Source organism: Ursus maritimus, unplaced genomic scaffold (assembly GCF_017311325.1).
Source record: "Ursus maritimus isolate PB19 unplaced genomic scaffold, ASM1731132v1 scaffold_4, whole genome shotgun sequence".
NCBI lineage: Eukaryota > Metazoa > Chordata > Mammalia > Carnivora > Ursidae > Ursus > Ursus maritimus.
Window position 1 is genome coordinate 47829155 of NW_024426552.1, and position 24703 is coordinate 47853857.

Below are 24703 nucleotides of genomic sequence, written 5' to 3' on the forward strand. Positions count from 1 at the left end.
CTGCACAGACCACTATCTAACTTTCCCTTGGGAACAATACTTTCAGCGTGTAGCTCTGTTTTCAAATAGTATTCAAGAGAGAGAAAACTCTGAGGCAGCAGATCCAGCATTTTCAAATTTTAAGGCTCAACTGAGAAGAGAAGAATTCATCCAGAGAATGGTATAAATTCCACTTGACTGAATCTTAGCACCTTCCACACACCTCCATTAGGGAAGGGGTTGACATTACAAAGATTTTCCCATCCCTAATGACTCTGGTTGAGAGTCTTGATTATACAATATTTTGACTTGCACTTCAAAGTTCCCTCAATGTCTCCATCTATGTCCATGGGTAGCCCTCTAAATACAGCAGCTGTGCCATCTGTTTCAAATATTATTTCAGCCCTCGCTGTTTTGGGATAAATTTCATAAAATGTATTGCATACACACACATTTAATTGAACAAACGAGAAGCCTTTCCAGTTTAAAAAAGCTTCCTAAATGACAAAAAGTGTCCAATTTCCATTCAAATGGTTACTCCGGGGCTTTAAAATGTGTGAATTCATCTAACAGAGGCTGGTGGTGTATTTTGAGGCAGATGGCTTGATTCTGTGAAGAAAAAAAATTAAGTGCATTTTACTATCAATCTTATTTTTTTTTGGCAAAAGACTGACATAATAAAGATGTGTGTATTACTGAGAATGCTTTTTAATAATGATTCTACCTTATGTTTTCCCCCAAGAATATGGTTAACTGACTAGGAAAATCTATTTAGAGATTTTATGTTTATCCATAATGATCAGTTTAGGAGGAAAAAAAAAAAGAAGCCCACTCACAAAATTGCTGAAATACAAAAGGAAAATAATGCTCTACAACTTTCTAAGGGAGTCCAAGAGGAAAGGAATTCTGAAGTTTATCCGATATTTCCCTGTTAAATAGTTGCAAAGTCAATAAATTGAAAGAAGGAGAAGGTATTTCACTTCAAATAAGAATGTCTTTAGAGGAGTACAGTGTAGATGTCATGTCCAAGGTGTGTATTTATGACTAGCAGTTTTAAAATTGTCATTGGAATGATCAGTCACTACTGCTGTACACTTTCAAATTTAGACTCACGTTATCATGTTCAAAATTATGTCAAAAGTTCTGTGCTCTGAAGGTCCTTTCAAGTCTTGCCTGCTTTATGGAACATTATAATTTACCCCCTAAATTCACTCCACCCTTCTTCCATTTGTAGTTTGCAGAATTGACTGAGCTCTCAGTTAACTCCTGAGTAGTAAAAACAAAATGTGTGTCTCAGTCCTCTTGGAAATGATTGTACAGCAACCTTGGTCTAAGCCAATCAACCCACTGTTTCTTTTGGCACCAAACTTATAACTTAAGTTGTCCCAATCAGTCTAAAAGAAAAAGCATTTACTTGATAGCTTGGAAAAGGTACTTTCTCTCTTACAGTCAACATGGACAGGGAAGCATGTGGCCTTCACAGGTACTGACAACTTCCTGAAATACAAGGAGAACTGACCTAAGGATGACGTGAACAATGCAGATAGCAGGATGAAAAGTGGAAAGAACCTGCATCTTTGATGATATAATTGAACCTTTGGGTCCACAACCCTGAAGTTCTCTATGCCTCTGGATTTGCCCTTAGGGTAGCAAATGCTCATGGTTAGAACAATTTTTATTTTCTCTGCCAGTTGGAGTGAGTGGTATTTTTTTCTAAGTGTAACGTTTCTTTTGTTTACATGTCACATATGCAAAATTATTTAAAGTCAACACATTTTTATGAAGGAATTTCACATGCTGTGATTCTTTTCATTGCCAATCACCTTAATTCTTCCAAGTTCTGAGTCATAATCTTCAAGATTTTAAAAAAGACCTTTTGCTGGAGGAGAGGAAGATGGCAGCTAAACAGGAAGATCATAGGCTTGTCTCATCCCCCAAATACAACTAGATAACATATCATCCTATATACCCCAGAAATTGACCTGAAGACTGACAGAACAAACTCTACAACTAAAGGGGGAGAAGAGGCCACATTGAAGAAAGTAGGAAGTGTGGAGAATTGGTTTAAGGGAGAAATGGATTACAGGTACTGTAAAGGGGAGGGAGCCATGGTTATGGAGAAGGGTAAGAGAGAGAGAGGAACACACAGGGGAATGCTCAAGGAGAACATCTTCTCAAAGCCATAGCTTTGAAAATGAGAGGGGCAGAATTTTGTGAGTTTTTGCAACCAATGGGGCTTAAAGCCTGGAGTTTTAAAGGTCAGTGGGCTTGGCTGGAGTAGAGCCCAGAAAGCATTGCCTTGCTCCTGGAGAGAAAGTAGACAAACAACCGGGGGTAGATGGTGTGGAAACAGTGTACTGAAGAAGGCTTGGGGCACACAGTGGGAGACTATTAACTCTTCTTGGAGCATGTCCCTGAGAGTTAGTGTTCACAGAGATGCCTCACCAGGAACAAAGGAGTTGGCTGACACCGTTTCCTTCTCCTGTCCTCAGCATAAACATGGACCCACCTATGAAAGCAGCACAGCACCAACACTGGGTGCTTTATTTGCTTATAGCAAGCCCCACCCCAGAACCCCTTCCCCCCATACTCTGGCTGAGGTTGCCCCTCTCCGTCAAGTTTGCCGCAGTCCTAATGCAGTGGGACCCTCCCTCAGAAGACCAGCATGAATCCCTGCCTGCCCACACCATGTCTTCTGCTCAGAGAGTCCTGTGGGGCCTCAGTTCTGATGGAGTTGGTGTCAGGTCTCATTTCACAAGCAGACCAGAGCACACCTAGTTAAAACTCACCACATTCAGTCCAGGGACAAAACACTACCCACAGCAGGCAGGGAGAACCTCTGCAGATGGCTGACCTGAAGGATAGAGCAGCCAAAGCACAGGAGCAGAGAGCACACAGAACACAATGGAGACACCCTGAGAAGGACCAGGCTCTGGGCACTACATGACCTCCTCTTCATAAGGCCATTAATTTCAGAAGCAAGAGACATAACTGGCTTTTCTAATACATAAAAGAAAGTAGAGACTTAGACAAAATGCCAAGATGGAGGAATTTATCCCAAATGAAAGAACAAGATAAGACCACGGCCAAAGATCTAAGTGAAACATATATAAGTAATATGCCTGATGGAGAATCTAAAGCAACATATATAAGGTACTCCCTGGGCTTGAGAAAAGAATAGAAGACATCAGTGAGACCCTTACCACAGAGTTAAAAAAGAATCAGAGATGAAGAATGCAATAAACAATATTGGAACAGGCTTGATGCAATGAAGAGCAGCTGGAAGAAGCAGAGGCATGAATTAGTGACCCAGGAGACAAAATAATGGAAAATAATGAAGCCAAACAAAAGAGAGAAAGAATTATGTAACATGAGAATAGACTTAGGAAACTCAGTGACTCCATCAAACGTAATAACATTCATATTATATGAGTCCCAGAAGAAAAAGAGAAAAGGAGACAGAAAATTTATTTCAAGAAATAATAGCAGAAAACTTCCCTAATCTGGGGAAGAAAACAGACATCCTGATCCAGAAGGCACAAAGAACATCCATCAAAATCAATAAAAGCAGGCCAACACCATACATATTGTAATTAAATTTGCAAAATATAATAATAAAAAAATTCCTAAAAGCAGGAAGATAAAAGTAATTAATAAAGGAAAACCCATAAGGCTAGCTGAAAATTTCTTAACAGAAACTTGGCAAACCAGAAAAGAATGGCATGATATACTCAAAGTACTGAATGGGAAAAATCTGCAGCCAAGAATACTCTATCCAGCAAAGCTGTCATTAAGAATAGGAGAGATAAAGACATTTCCAGACAAACAAAAACTAAAGGATTTTGTGACTGATAAATCTTCCCCACAAGAAATATTAAAGGGGACTCCTTAAGTGCAAAGGAGAGACCAAAAGTAACAAAGATAAGAAAAGATCAGAGAAAGTCTCCAGAAACAATGACAAAACAAGTAATAAAGTGGTAATAAATACATATCTATCAATAACTACTTGGAATATAAATGGACTAAATAAGCCAATCAAAAAGACATAGGGTGTCACAATGGATAAAAAATAAGGCCCATCTATATGCTGCCTATAAGAGACTCCTTTTAGACCTAAAGACACCTGCAGATTGCAAGTGAGGGGGTGGGGAAATATTTATCATGAAAATGGATGTCAAAAGAAAGCTAAAGTAGCAATACTTATATGGGACAAACTAGAGTTTAAAACATAGAATGTAACAAGAGACAAAGAAGGGTACTATATAATCATAAAGGGGACAATCCAACAAGAAGATATAACAATTGTAAATATTTATGTATCCAGCATGGGAGCACCCAAATATATAAAACAATTAATAACAAACATAAAGGAACACTATAATTGATAATAACACCATAATAGTAGGGGACTTTAACACCCATTTACAGCAACGGAGAGATCATCTAAACAGAAAATAAACAAGGAAACAATGTCTTTGAATGACACAGTGGACAAGATGGACTTAACAGATATATTCAGAACATTCCATCCTAAAACATCAGGACACACATTCTTTACTAATATGCATGGCACATTCTCCAGAGTAGATCATATATTAGGTCTCAAAACAGGCATCAAAAATACAAAAAGATTGAAATCATACCATGCATTTTTTCTGACCACAATGCTATAAAACTTGAATGGGTCAACCAGGAAATCAAAAAATAAAATAAAAAATACATAGAAACAGATGAAAATGAAAGCACAACAGTCCAAAACCTTTGGGATGCAGCAATAGCAGTCCTAAGAGGAAAATATATAGCAATACAGACATACCTCAAAAAGCAAGAAAAATCTCAAAACAACATAACCTTACACCTAAAGGAGCTAGAAAAAGAACAACAAACAAAGCCTAAATCCAGCAAAAGGAAGGAAATAATAAAGATTAGAGCAGAAATAAATGATACAGAAAAAACAACAAAAAACAATAGAACAGATCAATGAAACCAGGAGCTGGCTCTTTGAAAAATCAATAGGATTGAGAAACCTCTACCTAGAGTTATCAAAAAGAAAAGAGAAAAGGACACAAATAAATAAAATCACAAATGAGAGAGGAGGAATAACAACCAACACCACAGAAATATAAACAATTATAAGAAAATATTAAGTAAACCTGTATGCCAACTAATTGGACAACATGAAGAAATAGGTGAATTCCTAGGAACATATAAACTATCAAAACTGAAGTAGGAAGAAGTAGGAAACTGGACAGACCTATAACCAGTGGAGAAATTGAATCAGTAATTAAAAGAGTCCCAACATCAAAAGTCCAGGGCTAGATGGCTTCACAGGTGAATTGTACCAAATATTTAAAGAAGAGTTAATATTTAGTCTTCTCAAACTATTCCAAAAAATAGAAAAGGAAGGAAAACTTCCAATTCATTCTATGAGGCCAGCATTACCCTGACCAATACCTGATAAAAGCTCCACTTTTTAAAAAAGAACTAAAGATAAACATGGTATCCATGATACCATGGTATCATGGAATCCATGATAAACATGGATGCAAAAAATCTCAATAAACTACTAGCAAACTGAATTCAACAATGCACTTAAAAATTATTCACCAGTATCAAGTGAGATTTATTACTGGGTTGCAAGGTGGTTCAATATTTGCAAATCAATTAGTGTGATACACCACATTAAGAAAAGATAGATTAATAACCATATGATAATTTCAATAGTTGCAGAAAAAGGTTTTGACAAAGTATAACATCCATTCATGATAAAAACCATCAACAAAGTAGATTTAGAGGGAACGTGCCTAAACATAAAGGCCCTATATGCAAAACCTACAGCTAGTATCATCCTCAATGGGGAAAATCTGAGAGCTTCTCCTCTATGGTCAGGAATAAGTCAGGGATATCCACTCTCACCACTGTTATTCAACATAGTACTGGAAGTCCTAGTCACAGCAATCAGACAATGAAAGGAAATAAAAGGCATCCAAATTGTCAAGGAAGAAGTCAAACTTTCACTATTTGCAGATGACATGATACTACATATAGAAAACCTGAAGGACTCCACTAAAAAACTGCTAGAACTGATAAACAAATTCAGTAAAGTATTGGATACAAAATCAACATACAAAATTCTGTTGCATTTCTATGCACCAATAATGAAGCATCAGAAAAAGAAATTAAGGAACCTACCCCACTTACAATAACATACCTAGGAATAAACTTAGCCAAAGAGGTGAAAGACCAGTACTCTGAAAACTATAAAACAGTGATGGAAGAAATTGAAGATGACACAAAGAAATGGAAAGACATTCCATGCTCATGGATTGGAAGAGCAAATATTGTTAAAATGTCTATACCACCCAAAGCAATCCACACATTTAACTCAACCGCTATCAAAATACTACCAGCATTTTTCACAGAGCTAGAAGAAACAACCCTAAAATTTCTATGGAACCACAAGACACTGAGTCGCCAAACCTTGAAAAAGAAAAGCAAAGCTGGAGGCATTACAGTTCTATTACAAAGCTGTAGTGTTCAAAACATTATGATACTAGCACAAAAGTAGACTCATAGATCAATGGAACAGAATAGAAAACTCAGAAATGAACCCACAACTATATGGTTAGTTAATCTTTGACAAAGCAAGAAAGACTATCCAATGGGAAAGAGATAGTCTCTTCAACAAATGGTGTTGGACGACAACAAGCAAATGAATGAAACTGGACTACTTTCTTATACCAAACAGCAAAATAATTAAAAATGGATTAAAGACCTAAATGTGAGACCTGAAAACATAAAAATCCTAGAAGAGAACATAGGCAGTAATTTCTTTGACACTGGCTATAGAAACTTTTTTCTAGACATGTCTCCTGAGGCAAGGGAGACAAAATTAAACTATTGGGGCTACATCAAAATAAGAAGCTTCTGCACAGAAAAGGGAACAGTCCACAAAACTAAAAGACAATGGGAGGAGATATTTGCAATGACATATCTGACAAAGAGTTAGTATCCAAAATCTATAAAGAACTTATAAAACTCAACACCACAAAATTGAATAATTCAATTAAAAAATGGGCAGAATTTTTCCAAAGAAGACATAGAGATGGCCAAGAGACACATGAAAAGATGCTCAACATAGCTCATCATCAGGGAAATACAAGTCAAAACTACAATGAGCTATCACCCCACACCTGTCACAATGGTTAAAATCAGCAACGTCAGAAACAATGGCGGCGGGGATTTGGAGAAAGAGGAACCTCTTGCACTGTTGGTGGGAATGCAAATTGGTGCAGCTACTCTGGAAAACAGTAAGGAGTTTCCTTAAAAAGTTAAAAATACAACTATCCTGTAATTCAGCAATTGTACTACTTACTAGGTATTTACCTAAAGAATACAAAAATATTAATTCAAAGGAACACATGTATCCCGATGTTTATAGCAACATTCTCTACAATATCCAAATTATAGAAATAGCTCAAGTGTCCCTTGACAGATGAATGGATAAAGAAGAGGTGGTATACACACACACACACACACACACACACACACACACACACACACACACACAGTGGAATATTACTCAGCTATAAAAAAGAATGAAATCTTGCCATTTGCAATGACATGGATGGAGTTGGAGAGTATTATACTAAGTGAAATAAGTCAGAGAAAGACAAATACCATATGATTTCACTCATATGTGGAATTTAGGAAACAAAACAAATGAGCAAAGGGAAAAAAGAGAGAGAGGCAAATGAGAAACAGACTCTTAACTACAGAGAACAAACTGGTGGTTACCAGAGGGGAGATGCATAGGGGGATGGATTAAATAGGTGATGGGGATTAAAAAGAGCTCTTGTGATGAGCACCAGTGTTGCATGGAAGTATTGAATCACTGTATTGTACACCTGAAACTAACATTACCCTGTATGTTAACTAGCTAGAATTTAAATTAAAAAAATTTAAAAGAACATTTGCTTAATCCACAGTTGTCATGTCAGTGAGTCCACACTTCTTTTAGTTGGGCTTCTTTGATCTCTACTTGAGTAAGGACATACTTCAAAAATTCTCCACCTGTAAACTTTGGGACCCAGTTTCTTCAAGAAATGTATGTTAGAGCCATGCATAGGGTCAGAGCAGTTGGAGTTGCCTAGTTGTCAATTTCAGACATCTTCTATACATGAATAAGTTCAAATCATGTTTACTCCTAAGCTATCACACCCTAGAATAGTGCAGATCATTGGGATATGCCAATACCTAAGATTAGAAAACACTGACTATTAAGTCTTAAAATAGTTTTAGTAGCCTTGTATTATAGTTCTTTCTCACAGATTTAAACATAATTCTGTGAGTAAAGCAAACCACGTATTTACTCTATGAGGCATTTCCAATGATGTGGGTCTATAGAAAAAACCCCATTGGGATGTACCTCAAGTGGAGTGAGGTTTTTTGATACTTGCAGCTAAAAGCATCCCAATAGGATGTGGGAATACCTGAGGCTTAGGGGGAACGCCACACTAGGCTCAATTGTGTATGTCATGAGACCATCTCCCTGTCATGAATGGTGGGTCCTATCTTCCAGCTCTGAATCAGAAATTCTGGGGTAAGACCCAACAGTGCGCTTTAACAAGTCCCCCAGGTGATTGTGTTTGAAGATCACTGAACTGAGCATATCAGGCAGATACATAATTTGAAAACTCTTGTGTTTCCTTAGGGTTCTCAGATATAGAATAATAAAATAGTTATTTTAATAATAAGGTGATTCAAAATGTAAAGAACACACTGAAGACATTTTTCATGATTATGACTTTTAGTTCTGCCAAGCAATATCATTGCTAATGAATTGTTTAGGATGACTGCATATGGTAGAGAGTTACCCCAGTTGTGTGTGTGTTTGAAACTTACCACCTGACTTGGAAACCTCATTGCCACTGGATGACCCAGCAGAAGTTTTTAAGTCAGGTTGGAGGATATTGGGGAATTTCTCAGGGCATGGTTGTCAGGCCCTTGGCGCCAGAGGATTTTTACCTATGTTAGTTTTTATGATGTGGGTTTAGGAAAAGGGAGAGGATGTTAACATGGGTTCTTTCAAAGGCAGACTGTGTTTTTATCTCTCTCTCGGTTAATTCAGTGCTCAGTTGCCCTCTGGCCTGATCACAGTTCTATAGTCCCTCGAGAATCAGTTGTTAAGCCTAATTATGATTGCTTTGAACTTCCGTGAGACTCTGATGTCAAAGGTCTCCCATTAGGTTTTTGATCACAGTTTTCTGTCTCAGCTTGCCCCTATGTGATCGCATATTGCTGCATTTCTGCTCATACACTGGGAGCCTCTCTCTTCTTGGTGCCTCCCGTTAAGTAGTGATAAATGTTTTCTGTCCAGCCCAGGAAGAATCATAATTTGCTGTTACTGACAGAGGCCTCCTAATTTTACATTAGAGAAAGCTGAAGTCTGGGTCTGGCTTGTAATTTCCTTCCTTCATTCATTTGTTCCAAAACAAATGAGCATTTACCATGAGCCAGACCCTGTTTAATAATGGCAAAAGCACGATTAGAATAAAGGAATCAGGGGCGCCTGGGTGGCACAGCGGTTAAGCGTCTGCCTTCGGCTCAGGGCGTGATCCCGGCGTTACGGGATCGAGCCCCACATCAGGCTCCTCCGCTGTGAGCCTGCTTCTTCCTCTCCCACTCCCCCCGCTTGTGTTCCCTCTCTCGCTGGCTGTCTCTATCCTGTCGAATAAATAAATAAAATTAAAAAAAAAAAAAAAAAGAATAAAGGAATCATAACTCCTATACCAATGCTCTTGTCACTATCCTACATCTTAAAAGTTATTTGAATAAAGCAAAAGAAATGAAATAAAAATGAATGAAACACAAATAATTAAGAAAAGAGGAAAAAAGAAAAATAAGAGGAAAGATCATTTGGGAGCTAAGTGCCTTCTGGATGACTAAGCACACAGATTTACTTTTCCATCCCCAAAGTTCCACTGGAATGAGTGAATAAACATAAAATGAAGAAAAACAATGTAACTGGACTAGGAAATATGAAGGTTGATATTAGCAGAAGGAACAAATTTCTGGGAGATATAAAGCAGATAGGATTGGATTGATGGAGTAACCAGATAGAACTGGTAACCGCAGCTAATGCAAGTGAAAGAGAATGGTAATGGAGAAAGAAGGGAGTTTTGTTTTTGTTTTGTTTGAACAGAACTTTGGAAAGACCCCAAGATCATAATCATTAGGCACTAGAGGCAGGAATCATCTATTGGATACTTAGTAGGAAGACCAGTAAAACTAGGACGTTCCAAGCACCTGGAAAATGCATACACTCCCAGCTCTAGCAGAGCTGGCACAAATATTTTAAGAACTAATAAAGGAGTGGATGGGTTTTGTCATTGGGGGTAAGTAGGGACATATATAGTGAGTATTGGAGCTAAAAAGAGAAGTTGAGTAGTACTCCCATGCAATATCAGCTGCCAATAAGGGAAATCTTTCCACATCCTTACAGCAAGCTCCTACCTACCCTAACAGAGAGGTGTCTCTTGATGACAGATCCCAGCTTACTTTTCATAGCCATGACTTCTGTCCTTTACAATCAAATTCTCTATCAAGGGAACTGTGACTTTCACATTGGCCATGTATATCAGTTGTCCTAAACTGTCACTTATAAATAATTGAGTCTCCAGATATTTAAGGAAAAATAACAGCATAAAAATGAATTACCAACTTTAACAAATCAAAATGATTCTTGAAGAAATTGAATTACTGGAGAAATACAGAGAAAATTATTAAAACAATTTAATTAGTATCATCAAAGAGATTTGAGGGGATGCTATATTTGTACAACTAGAATACACTGCTAAGAAAAAGTAAAGTATATGAGAGAATTTACAGCAATTCGAAAACCTCTACATGATTGTTGAAATAAATGTAATGGGGTAACTGATGATGTAGAATGTAAAGCCCTTAATTCCACAAAGCTGCTTCATATATGTAGATAAGACCAGTCACTCTGGAACTAATCTGCAATCAGAAAAGTGTCACTTGAATGAACACAGTTAACCCACTGCCTAGGTGAAAAGGGATAATATGAACTTCTTTGGCTGACAAAAGCTGTCTTTAATCTGACTTTGGAATGCTGAGTTCGTTACTGGAAAGGAGATGGAAATGTTTGCATAAGGAAGAAGAAATTACCCAAGAGGAAAGGTCAACTCTTTCCCTTTTGAGGTTTAATGTCTTTAATACTTCTCTGGCTGACTAGGTCTGTGAAAAGTCCAGAGGCATAAGAGACATCAAGTTTCTCAGGGAGGAACTCACCATGGGGGTAGGTAGAATCTGGAAAGATGTGCAAGGGTCAACATTAAGTGAAAGGTTACCTTAGGGAGGGTTGGGTATGGGATATCATGCAGCCACAACAAGAAATACCTGTGAACCCAACCATCTTGGCAGATTGGTTATGGTGGCAAATAATGATTAAGCTTGCAGGTGAGGTGCAAGAGGTATATCCTTGCAGTTCAAACCTAGGGCATCGGAGAAACTTGTGCAAGGGTCTGTCCCTCCACAGGCAAAACTGCAGTGATGGACAAGGTCTTATAATAGTTTTCAAAAGCATCCCTCTGGTCAGTGACAAAAGCAGTCATAGTATCAGACTCATCCCACTCAAGTTCTCTCTATCAGCTGGTCGACAAAAGAACTGGGGCAAACTCTTTGGAGTTCTGCAAAATTTAGGGAGAAGAAGGGCTATCTCAAGAGAGGGTTAGTTGTCAGCTAAAGGGCAATTGAACAATGTAAAAGATGTGACTAAATTCCTACTCCCCAGCTGCTGAAGTAAATCAAACTAATTACCTAAAAATTTCAGTTGAAAAACTGAATAGTAGAATAGGTGTGGTTGAAAACCAAATTAGTTTTATGGAAGATCAAGCCAAGAAGTTTCCTCAGAATATAGTGTGAAAAGAGATGAAAATTGCGAAACTTGGAAGGAAGGATGTCATTCATTATATGAGGTACAAAAACTCACAAGGCATGCAAGACATTCAGAAATTCCAGTTATCAACCCAGTAAAACATCTATAAGAAGATACTAGAGAGAGTAGAAAGAATGATATAATCAAAGTGATAATAGAAGAATACTTTTTTCTGAGCTGAGAAAGACGTTAGTGTTTTGATTTTAAAAAAAGTAAGTGTTAGCAGGGATGTAGAGAAATTGGAACACTTGCATTGTTGATGGGAATGCCAATGGTGGAGCCACTGTGGAAAATGTCATGGCAATTCCTCAAAAACATAAACATACAATTATCATACAACCCCATATTTAATTTATGGATACGTACTCTAAATCAATGAAAGCAAGGACAGGTACAGATATTTTTACACCCATGTTCATAGCAGTATTATTCGCAATAACTAAAAGGTAGATACAACCCATGTCCATTACTAGATAAATACATAAATAAAATGTGGCATAAACATACAATGGAAAATTCTTCAGTCTTAAAAAGGAAGGAAATTCCAACATATTTTACAACATAGATGAACCTTGAGGATAGTATGCTAAGTGAAACAAGCCATTCCCTGAAGGACAAATATTGTATGATTCTACTTATATAAGGTATCTATATTAGTCAAACAGAAAGTAGAATGGTGGTTTCCAAAGGCCGGGAGAAGAGAATATGGTGACTTGGTATTTAACGGGCATAGTGTTTCATTCAGACCGGATGAAAATGTTCTGGAGATGGAAGGTGGTAATGGGTGCACAAGGCAGCACAAGAGAGAGGCACAGTGAAAGGATCGAGAAGGTGGGCCTGCATTTGAGCCCTGACACCACCACTTACTAGCTCTGTGTCCTTGGCCAAGTCAGCCACCTAATTTCTCTGTACCTCAGTTTCCTCATCTGTAAAATATGGATAATAATAGTCACTACCTCATGGGATTATTTTGAGGACTTTATTATTAATGAGAACAACATGAAGAAATAGTACAACTCTGTGGTCTAATTTGAAAAAAAAATCTATTAAAACTTAAAATGCAGTTACTCTCTGGGTACCAGAGAGCCAGCCCAAATAGGCAGGTGCCTTTCCAGCCTTTGGTCCCATCACACCAGTTAACATTCCACTGATTGACTCACATGGCCATAGGAGAGACAGGAAAGTCATATGGCAAAGGATGTGAATACAGGGAAGGGTAATGAATTAGGGTCATCCTACTTCACCAACCTACTTTTTTCATAGTTGTGACTTGGGGGAAAATCATATAAATAAGACATATATGAGGATTTTTAGGACAATGGGCTTACTGATAACAGTGTAGATGTTAGAATTGCACTAGTACTCCAAAGTCCCCCAAAAAGTTTCTGTAAAATACTATGTGCTTAAAAATGTTGGATGAAATAATAAGTTATTATTCATTCAGTCATCCAATGAGAGCCTTCCTTGACTGGAATGATCCTGTGAGAATGGGATGCTGGGATCTTCCTTCCAGTTTATTGAGACTATAGTCTGTGCAGCCCGTAAGGGTGGATGGTAAGGAGAGGCAAAGAGTTAAAACATCTAAGGCAAATATATCTATATTTATATTTATATTATCTATAGTAATATGATTTGCCTTAGATATTCTCGTATCCTCAATTAGCAAAAAAAAAAAAATGAATGCATAATTGTGAGTGGGATGTGATTCTTCTTATTCTAGGTAGGGGTTTGGGAAGTTTACAAGTAGTGGAAAGTACACTTGGTGGAATGCTCTGGAAATCGGCTTTTTGCCCTAAGTCTGCCACTAATGAAAGATAGAATCTTGAACAAGTTCCTTAACTTGTCTGAGTGACAATTTTTTTTATCATTAAATTTGGGCTGGAGGATCTCTAAGATTCTTTCCAACCCTAAGGATTTAAGAAGGAAATTAAAAAAAATGGAAATATGACAACAGTATAGATGGGAATTCATTGAAATGCATTTTGTAAAATTAGAAGCAGCAGCTGATTTATAAGAAGCAATAACATGTTCTCTAAAATGATTAATTATAATTGAGCAGTTACTATTGATATAAGGATGGTTATATCTCATGAATAAAATTGTGAAGCTCATTCCAAACCAGTGTTCTTTTTTTAAACATAAAGTAACAGCAAGGTGCTTCAAATTAAAAAAAAAAAATCAGTGCTAGATAAATTATGAATAGAAAAAAACCCTAAAGATTATAAAGCTTACACTAGGTTATAAGTTATTGACTAATCTCTGGTTCAAAGCGACATACCAAAGTAAGAAAATACAATATATCATAGTGGCTTTGCCCTAAGATGTATCCTTTCTAGTTGACAACACTTCTAGCATTGTCTTATGGCTGAGCGGAGTTATCATTTGTTCCATCAACTCAAAAGGCTATGGCTGTCTTCCAAACATCTCCACCTTCCTCTAAGAAGCAGTTATAAATCCACATTCCACTAATGTATATGAATATACATTCCACTAATGTATATGAATATACATTATAGATTAGGTTTATATATACAAAATGATTCACTTCACCAGCTAGGTGTAGCAATATATCACATCTTCTTTATTTTGCCAATTAATCATTCAAGCTACAGCATGTCCTTATTAGTAGAAAGCCTAGCATCTCCTATTTGAGTGCTTCTCCTTCCCAACTATCCCAAGTTGTTCAGGTAGCTTTCTCATACCAAAGGCTGTTAATTATATTTCCAAGGTAATTGCAAATTTCTATTGGTCCTCTATCAGGGTTTCTCATTGCCATGTGGTGTCCTCTATTGAAGATTGGTCTTAATCCAGTTTCATAGATGTTCATCACTTGATGGTGATTCATTTCCAGTCTAAGACCCTGTATTGGCTTCCCTATGTACTTGCGTTCAATGTTTAGAGTGCCTGATCAAGATTCTGAGTTCTGGAGTCATGTGAGCTGGATTTGAATTTGCCTTTGCTTCTTTTTAGTGTGTGACTTAAGCCATTATCTAACTTTCTGAGTTTCAGGTTCCTCATTTATAAAATAAAGGTAATAATAGAATTTTTCACTGTTGTTTTGAAAATTAAATGAGACAACATAATAAACAAAGTAACAGGGACCTACAAGATTTATAGAAAATGTATGTTCCTATTATCATTATGACTACTACTAGTAGTAATATAGTAATCATTTCCAAAAGTGTAACAATATTGCAGGATTGCTGTGATTCAGAGCTTAGTGTTTCCATTTTTTTACTTCTTGGGAGGAACCTGGGCTCTCCTGTACAAATTAGTCTACCTTTATCCCAGAGCTCTTCATACCAAAGTAATTCACCTCCTGGTTGAATGTTTCTCTAAGAAAAATGGGCAAAGCTTATGAATAGGCAATTCATGGAAGAGTATATTTGAATGGCCTGTATATAAAATCTTACTAGTCCTTAGGAAAATACAAATTAAGATAAAAATGAGATAACATTATATAACCAATAGATTTGCAAAAACAAATATCTAATAACATCAGTCGGCGGGGGGGGGGGTTGGAACAATGGTGCCCCTCATATTGTGGATGAGAAGGTAAATCATTACAACCACTTTGCTGACACTATCTCTAAGTAGTAGGGAATGGACAAATAAAATGTGATTTATTCATGAAATAGAACAATACACAGTATTAAAATGAATGAAACTTATGTGTGAATTGGATACATCTGAAAAATGTAATGTTGAATAAAAATTTGGTAAAGGATATATAAAGTACACCGCTTACATATACTTATTAAAACACAAATATGTACACAATTGTATGTAACAAATATTAAAACTTGCAGGCTAGAGATACTAAATTTAGGATGGTAGCTAATTCTGGGGAAGGAGGAAGATGAACAGGATAGACAGAGGGATTATAGCTTTCTAGATAATGCTTTGTTTCCTTTAAAAAAAATTTTTAAGACAACATGGTAATGTAGTAGCATTTGTTACCTATGTATGATGGGTTCATAAGTATCTATGAAATAATTTTTTCTCCTTTCTATAAACATAAATATTTAATTATATGACATCAGATAAAGAAAATTAAAGGGAAAATAATAGCTCATTTAACCTTTGGGATAATTAGGAAACATTTAGGGAAGAATAAAATTAGATTTCTACCTTATGTCATATACCAAAAAAATTCCCTATGGATTAAATTTTTCATGAAGAGAAAATGGACCAGAAGATGATGTAGGTGATTATTTGTCTGATCTTAGGTAGGGAAATTATCTCTAAGCATGTAGACAAAATAAATCTAGATAAAAGGAAAAAATTAATAGATTTTCTGCAAAAAATTCAAATCTCTTCTATATCCCCAAACAATAAACAATAAACAATGTGTTTCTGTGTATGTATATATATGATGAACTAAAGTGATATTTTTAACATGTAAAGAATTTGTAGAAACAAAAGATATAAGAACATTAAGCTTTATCAGTAGGACAAAATGTTACTGGAGGGACATTACTAGAGTAAGGGATCTTCTCTTACTGGGTCTGGTGTACTGTGTTTTGTTTTTTCTTGCTAATGCCACATGATGGGTCAGCTGTGCAGGAGTGTGGAGAGGACATGCAACGGTGCTATGCCTCATGTGTGCTCACAGCACTTTACTCTTCGAGATCTTGCTGCCTTGCCACATCCTGTGGTCCCCCTCCCCACCCCAGTGCAGGCACTACATAGGTCAAGGTTGAGCCTGAAAAGGTGCGCTGAATTTCCCTGCATGCCCATCCCCCAGCCTCGGCTCACCTGTACCTTGGAGGGTTGTTTCTCATGGCTTTACCAGAATAGATACCACACACTCCAGGTCTGTGCTCACAGTGGCACTTCGCTACTCCCTCTCATACCAGCCCACCCACCAGGCTTGGTTCATGTGTATACCAGAGGACTGTTTCCTGCTTGCTAGGTAACTGAGGACCAGCTCTGGCCTGGGACTAAGGAACTTGTCTGTGGATTTTTAATGGACCCAGAAATTTTGCATTTCATGGCAAAGAATTTAATATGAAATATTGTTCTTCCTTTGACTTTATAATCATTCTCAGAGAGGGTGTTCCATACCTGTCATATAACATAAAGGACTTGATTCTATAAATCCTTAATAATTTTAACTTACAACATTTTTAGAACTAAGATTTAAGTTCTTATAATGAGAAAACATAAATGCTACTGGTAATCTTCACTCAAAGTCCTGCTTACTCATTTGTATTCTAACTGTAATAAGCAGATATTGACTGCAGTTGATACCAACAATCAAGATTTATTGATCTGAGCTAAATACCATCTAAAATAATGTCAAGGTCAATATGTGCTCAAAAGACCATTGATCTTGTATGAGGGCTAAAAGGTCATCAATATCTTCATTATTGAACTCCACGTATTATAATTTTTTTAAAAAAATGTACTTTTCAGGAAGTATATAATTTATTCTAAAGAAGAATGTGAAGACTATTTAGAACCTATTATAATTATGGACACGGAGACTAAACAGTAATGTAGCTCAGTGGAACTTCACCAGTTCTTTCCTGAAACCATTCATCCAGCTTCTTTGTATTTTGGTGATTGGATTTTTAGGTGGGGTATGGCTGAGCCTAGGGTGGTGCTGTCATTAGCTCATCAATGATGTACTACATGTTGGCTGATTGAATTTAAATAAAAAAGGCTGAAGAAAGAAGTGGAAAAAGAATTGATGTGTTCAAGACTAAAGATAGCAAAGCAGAACTGGGAAGAGGGTGCTTTTATTGCCTTCTGTGCTGTGAGTATATGTCTTTTTCTCAGACCCAGGAGTTTTGCCTCTTCTGTCAGCATTTCTGAAACAGCAATAGGCTTGTTACCTTACAAGTAGGGTAAATTCTTAGAGCCTTCTGTTTTTTGACAAAATAGGGACTTCTAGCAAGTTCTGGTATGTACATGTGATAGAGTACAGTCTTAGTCAGCCAGGGCGATCGTAACGAAATATCACTGACTGTGTAGTTCAAACAGCAAACATGTATCACAGTTCTGGAGGCCTGGAAGTCCAAGATCAAGGTGCTGACAGATGCAGTATTTTGTGAGGAACCTCTTCCTGGTGTGTAGACTGATGCCTTCTTGTTGTATACTCAAATGGAGAAGAGGGAGAGGGCTCTGTTCTCTTCCTCTTATAAGGACACTGATCCTATGGAATTTCCACCCTCATGACCTCATCTAACCCAAATTACCTCCCAAGGCCCCTCCTTCACGTACCATCACACTGGGGATTAGGTCTCCAGCACATGAATTTTGGGTGGATATAAACATTTAGTCCACAAAAACTGTCCAGCTGCCTTGAAAGTTATGTTCTCAAAACAATTATCAATATAAAAGTTTTCATGACATATTGATTAGAGAAAAAATAGATTATGAAAGAGTAGTTTGGTATATTTTTTTAAAAAATATATACATTTTCTAAAAGTGTATATATGGAAAGATGAATCTAAGATCAGTTTAAAAATGATTGCATCATTTTTTAGTTGAGTGGTTCTCTTTGCATATTTGGGGGCCCGCCCACACCAATTGAATCAGAATCTGTGGGGGGTGACACTGTGTATACTGTATTTTAACAGCCCTCCATGTGATTCTGATAGATGCTAAAGTCTGAGAACGACTGACTTAGGTGACGTTGCTCCTGCTTGTCAGGGAACTATGCTTTGAGAACCATCATCTTAGTCCATGTGGCAGCTTAGTGCAGTAGTGATGAGCATGGACCCTGGAGCCAACTTCTTTGGATTTATATCTGATCCTGCCACTCCCTAGTTTTGTGACTTTAAGCAAGTTTTAAAATTCTCTGTGCCTCCAAACCATAAGAGACTCTTTTTATTTATAGTTTTTTTATTATGTTCAGTTAGCCAGCATATACTACATCATTAGTTTTTGATGTAGTGTTCAATGATTCATTAGTTGCAAATAACACCCAATGCTCATCACAACAAGTGCCCTCCTTAATATTCATCACCCAGTCATCCCATCCCCCCCCCACCCCTCCCTTCTGTAACCCTCAATTTGTTTCCTGGAGTCCAGAGTCTCTCATGATTTGTCTCCCTCTCTCATTTCTTCCCATTTGGTTTTCCCTACCTCCCCCTGTGGTCCTCTACTCTATTCCTTATTTCCACATATAAGTGAAACCACATAATTGTCTTTCTCTGCTTGACTTATTTCACTTAGCATAATCCCCTCCAGTTCTGTTCATGTCGATGCAAATGGTGGGTATTCATCCTTTCTGATGGCTGAGTAATATTCCATTATATATATGAACCATATGTTCTTTATCCATTCATCAGTTGAAGGGCATCTTGGATCCTTCCACGGTTTGGCAATTGTGGACACTGCTGCTATGAACATTGGGGTGCATGTGTCCCTTCTTTTCACTACATCTGTATCTTTGGGGTAATACCTAGTAGTGCAATTCCTGGGTCATAGGATAGCTCTATTTTTAACTTTTTGAGGAACCTCCATACTGTTTTCCAGAGTGGCTGCACCAGCTTCCATTCCCACCAACAGTGTAAGAGGGTTCCCCTTTCTCTACATCCTCACCAACGTTTGTTGTTTGGTATCTCGTTGTGATTTTGATTTGTATTTCCCTGATGGCCAGTGATGTTGAACATTTTTTCACGTGTCTGTTAGCCATTTGTATGTCTTCTTTGGAGATGGGTCCATGTCTTCTGCCCATTTCTTGACTGGATTATTTGTGTTTTTTTTGATGTTGAGTTTGATAAGTTCTTTATAGATCTTAACTCCAGGAAACAAACTTGCTGGAGGGGAGTTGGGTGGGGGGATGGGGTAATTGGGTGATAGGCATTAAGGAGGCACTGGATGTAATGAACATTGGGTGTTATAGGCAACTGATGAATCACTAAATTCTACCCCTGAAACTAACAATACAGTATATGTTGCCTAAACTGAATTTAAATGAAAAATTTAAAAAATAAATAAAATTCTCTGTATTTCATTTTCTCATCTGGGAAGTAGGGGTGAAAATAATAGTTAACCTATAATAATAAGTTACAAAGAGCTTAGTACAATGCTCATGGTATTATAAATGTTTTTCTTATGTTTTGGCTTGCCCAGAATTCATAAATACATTAACACCAAGAATTTTAGTATTGCCCCTGCCAAGCTTTTTGTGTTGTAGCTCTGCACCACTCGAGTGAAAACAAGATGAGATTTCAGAAATCAGGCAAACTACTAGCTTTAGTTTCCTCGTCTATAAAATGGTGGCAATAATTTCTCTACTGCATTTTTTTTGGAAGGATTAAATATGATTACATGTATAAAATACCTGTCAAGTAACCTAAGTTAATGAATCCTCCAACTTCCCACACCACTTTTCTTACTCATTTAATTAATAAAAATTAATGACTGCTTATTGAATTCTTACTGTTTTAGTCTTCAGGGATAAATCATTTCATTTAAAAGGCCCTACTCTCTTGAAGCTTACATTATATTGGGGGGAAGTTTTAGATAGGGATAAACCTAGAAAGACAGAGTGTTGCATTGGGAATGCAATATCAGGAATGAGAAAGTCTGATTTTCCTGCTATTCTGTTACTAATTTAATGTTTAGTGTTGAGCAAATTACTTATCCGGGCCTCATTAATAAAATGAGAAGGCTGGACAATCTATTTTGAAGATCCTTTAAACTCTAACATTCTTCAATCTAAAACTTCAACAGCTTTATGAGTTATAGAAAACTGAAGTGCCTTTATGGGCCAGCTAGGTAGTAGAACTGGCTGACTATAAAGAGTGGGGGAGACATGGCAATTTGGGAAGTTCATACCTGAGTATAAGTATTTACATTAAAATTGTTTTTTAAAAGCATTCAGCTCATCATATAGGCAGGATTCAGCAAAACTTGGCCTGAGTATTCGTTCTGATTTAGACAGGGCATTATACTTCTCCATGCTTCAGTTTTCCTATTTACAGTAGGGCCAACAAATGTGACTCTTAAAAAGAGTGTAAAGACTTTTGAGATAATCATCTAAATCTTTTTAGTTAGGAATGAAAGAAAGAATGACATTCTGCTCTTGAACATGAAAATAAGTTAATTCTATAAAGTAGAATATACCAGGACTGCTACAAATATTCAATTGTCTGCACCTCTTATTTTAATGTAAATGAAAAAATCATCAGTGTTGAACATTGATAGATCATCTCTAGGCAAAGAACCAAAAAAAAATTCTAAGCACAAAAATCAGCTTTTATCTGACAATTTCAGGTGGGAGGTGGAGTGTTCTGCATTTGCACTGCAGACCACTCGTAGTTGAGGAGCTCATTAATCATGTCATCTATAGGAAATAATAAAGAATGAAGTATGTTACTTGCATATAGAGATTATCGTACTGAATTTATTAAAGAAAGAAAAATTACTGCAAATGGCATAGATCATGAAAAGAGATCATAAAATAAAAGATCTTGCTTTTTATTGAAAGAGAAACTTTGTCCTGACAACTTTCCTGTACTTATGATTTTGGAAAATGAAAGAGAGATGAGTATTTACTTGCACACTTGCTTAGATTTAACTGAGAGTTTTTGGTTAGGTTTCAGCAAACCAAAGTGAATTGGAGAATGAGAATTTTAAATGAATTTTGGATGTACAAAATTTGGATTATTCAAAAGGAAAAAAAAGTTCACCTTGAAAACATCTATAAGCATGAAGTCTTCAAATGTCCCAAACAGTGCTATTTGGCATCCTGTCTGAGTTTATTAAGAATAATATTTTCCCCCATTATAATGTTAAAACTTTAAGAAAGTAATGAAAACATTATAAGTTTAGTTATATTTGATTCAGGGGCCAGGAAGTGAATTCATTATTGATAAAAGTCTCAATGTTGAGATTTAGCAATAAATATATTTAATTTTTAAAGGTACATAAAACATTTTTAATTTTGGGAACTATGTATTTTGGCATAGTTTAGAGCATACTCATTATCACATCAGCATGGTACATAAGTAATTTTTTGGTTTATTTCTTACAACTTTATTGTGGTGTAATTGACATGCAATAAACTGCATGTATTTAATATATAAAGTTTGATAAATTATGACAAATATCCATATATCTGTCTCTATATATACTCATTAAAGTATCTCCACAGTCAATATAATGAGCATGATATTGCATCAAAAGCTTTTTTGTGCCCCTTGGCTATCCCTCCTTCCCACCTTGCCTGAACCTCCTTCTCCTCCCCACTGTTCCCCAGGCACCACTGATTGCTTCACTGTCTATTGTTAGTTTGAATTTTTTAGAATTTTATATAAATGGAATGATAGTATAAAATGATAGTTTTTTTTGTCTGACTTTTTTCATCCAACTTAATTATTTTGAGATTCATTCATGGTTTTGCCCAGCTCAATAGTCTATTTCTTTGTACTGCTGAGTACTAATTCATTCTATGGATATGCTAAATTTGTTTATCCATTTGCCTCTTAATTTGCTTAAAGATTTTGGCTATGACAAATAAACTGCTATGAACATTCCTCTACACTTAAGAAAGTGAAATGTTTAGGTATAAAACTAATAAAATATGTCAAGATCTGTATGAAGAAAACTATAAAGCTCTGATGAAAGATATCAAGGAACTAAAAAAATGAAGAGATATTCTATGTTCATCAATAAGACAATATTGTCTAGATGTCAGTTCTTCCCAATTTGATGTGTAGATTCAACACAATCCCAATCTCAATTCTGGCAAGACTTCTGTCTTTTTCTTGTGTGCATATGTGTGTATTGACAAACTGATTATTTATTTATTTATTTATTTATTTATTTATTTATTTATTTAAATTCAATTAGCCAACATATAGTACATCATTAGCTTCTGATGTAGTGTTCAATGATTCATCAGTTGCGTATAATACCCAGTGCTCATGAAAAACTGATTCTTAAGTTTTAGGGAGGGGCAAATGACCCAAAATAACCAACACAATATTGAAGGACAAGAACAGGGCTGGAGGACTGACACTCCCTGACATTAAGACTTACTCTAAAGATACAGTAATCAAGACAATGTAGTATTGTGAAAAGAATAGACAGATAGATCAATGAAAGAGAATAGAGGGCCCAGAAATAAACCCACAAAAATATAATCAACTGATCTTGACAAAGGAGCAAAGGCAATACAATGGAGCACAGATAGTCTCTTCAACAAATGGTGCTAAAACTATTGGACATTCGCATGCAACAAAGTAAATCTAGACACAGACCTCACACCTTTCACAAAAGCTACTCAAAATAAATCACAGAACTAAACGTAAAACACAAAACTGTAAAACTTCTAGAAGACAATAGGGGAACACCTAGACGTCCTTGGGTATGGCGGTGACTCTCTAGGTACAACATCAAAGCATAGTCCATTTAAGGGAGCGAATAGATGGAAAGAAAAATAAACACGTTTTATACACAGGCTCTTTTTTTTTTTTTTTAAGATTGATTTATTTATTTTAGAGGGAAAGAGAGCACACGTGTGAGGGGAGGGGCTGTGGGAGGGAATCTCCAAGCAGACTCCTCACTGATCGGGGAGCCCATCATAGGGCTCCATCTCATAACACTGAAATCATGAACTGAGCCAAAACTAAGAGTCGATTGCTCAACTGCCTGAGCCACTCAGGCACTCCCAGACTGTTTTATTTCTCATACTTCTAATAATCCTATAATTCCTAACAACTCTTAAATAATCTCCAGTTAAGATAAGAGGAGACTGAAGTATAAACAAGTAAAATGATTGCACAATCTCAGTAGGTAAAAAGTAGAAGAGAAGGAATTTTGATTCCTGTTGGTCTGATGCCGTCTTTTGCTTTTAGCCCTACATCGGTGTGCTTGCTTACCAAGTAGAAACCGGGACAGTGACTGGCTGAGGAATTAGGAGTTTTCGGCAGAACTAGGAGCGGTAGATTAGGGGTAGTTGCAGCTGTATCTCAAGAGCCTATAAACCACTTCACGAAAAAGAAAGCCAGTCTTAGAAATCTAAAATTCTCAGCTTCCGTCAAATAAGAGCTTTCTGACTCTTGTTTCCCTTGCCTTTCCCGGTGCCCATGTTAGAGGGGCCGGATACAGTCCCGGTGCCCATGTTAGAAGAGCCGGATGAAGTTTCCACCTAAGCCCTTGAAGTGGCCCTTAGTTAGAAAAAGGGAGAAGTTTAAATCAGATGATAGACTTCAATTATGTCAAACAGGACTTTTTGTTGCCTAAAATTACTAGAAAAAAATGGTAGTTTTTAGCAAAGGTATCATCTAGGGGTGGAGAAGATCAAGTTGAGGGGTCAGTAGTGGAAACGTTAAATGTGTTCTATTTTTTCTGGTTTTGCTCTTTTGATAAATTGCATTCACACCAAATAGCAAGGTTTATAAAAATGTATTTGATAATGTCTTCAACTTTCCTCCATGAATTGTTCCCTAGCTAAAGGCTGGGTAACACATTGCTTGCTTTTCTCTATAACAGCATTGTCCAACAGAATTTATGCTGTTACTGAAATGTTCCATATTTGTGCTATCTGATATGGTCACCACTTGTCACATATGGCTTTGGAGCACTAAAATATAGCTTGTGTGACAGAAGAACTAAGTATTTAATTTTCACTTAATTTTAAGTTAAACTAAATTAAATTTAAATAGCCATATGTAATTAGCGGCTACCATATTGGATAGTACAGCTCCAGAAAATACATTTTAAAATCCAATAGACCTCTGGCTCCCACAAAACCCTTTGTAGACGTTTCATTCTATTGCACTTATTCATTTCATTTTAAAG

At 36.6% G+C, this 24703-nt stretch overlaps 1 non-coding gene across 1 annotated transcript; it reads right to left on the bottom strand.

Moving 5' to 3' along the window:
* Positions 1–8283: 8283 nt before the first annotated feature.
* LOC121100545 lies at positions 8284–8413 on the bottom strand. The gene has a single exon (XR_005832302.1). It is a non-coding gene; the product is annotated as a small nucleolar RNA SNORA18 (small nucleolar RNA).
* Between the last annotated feature and the right edge of the window lie 16290 nt (positions 8414–24703).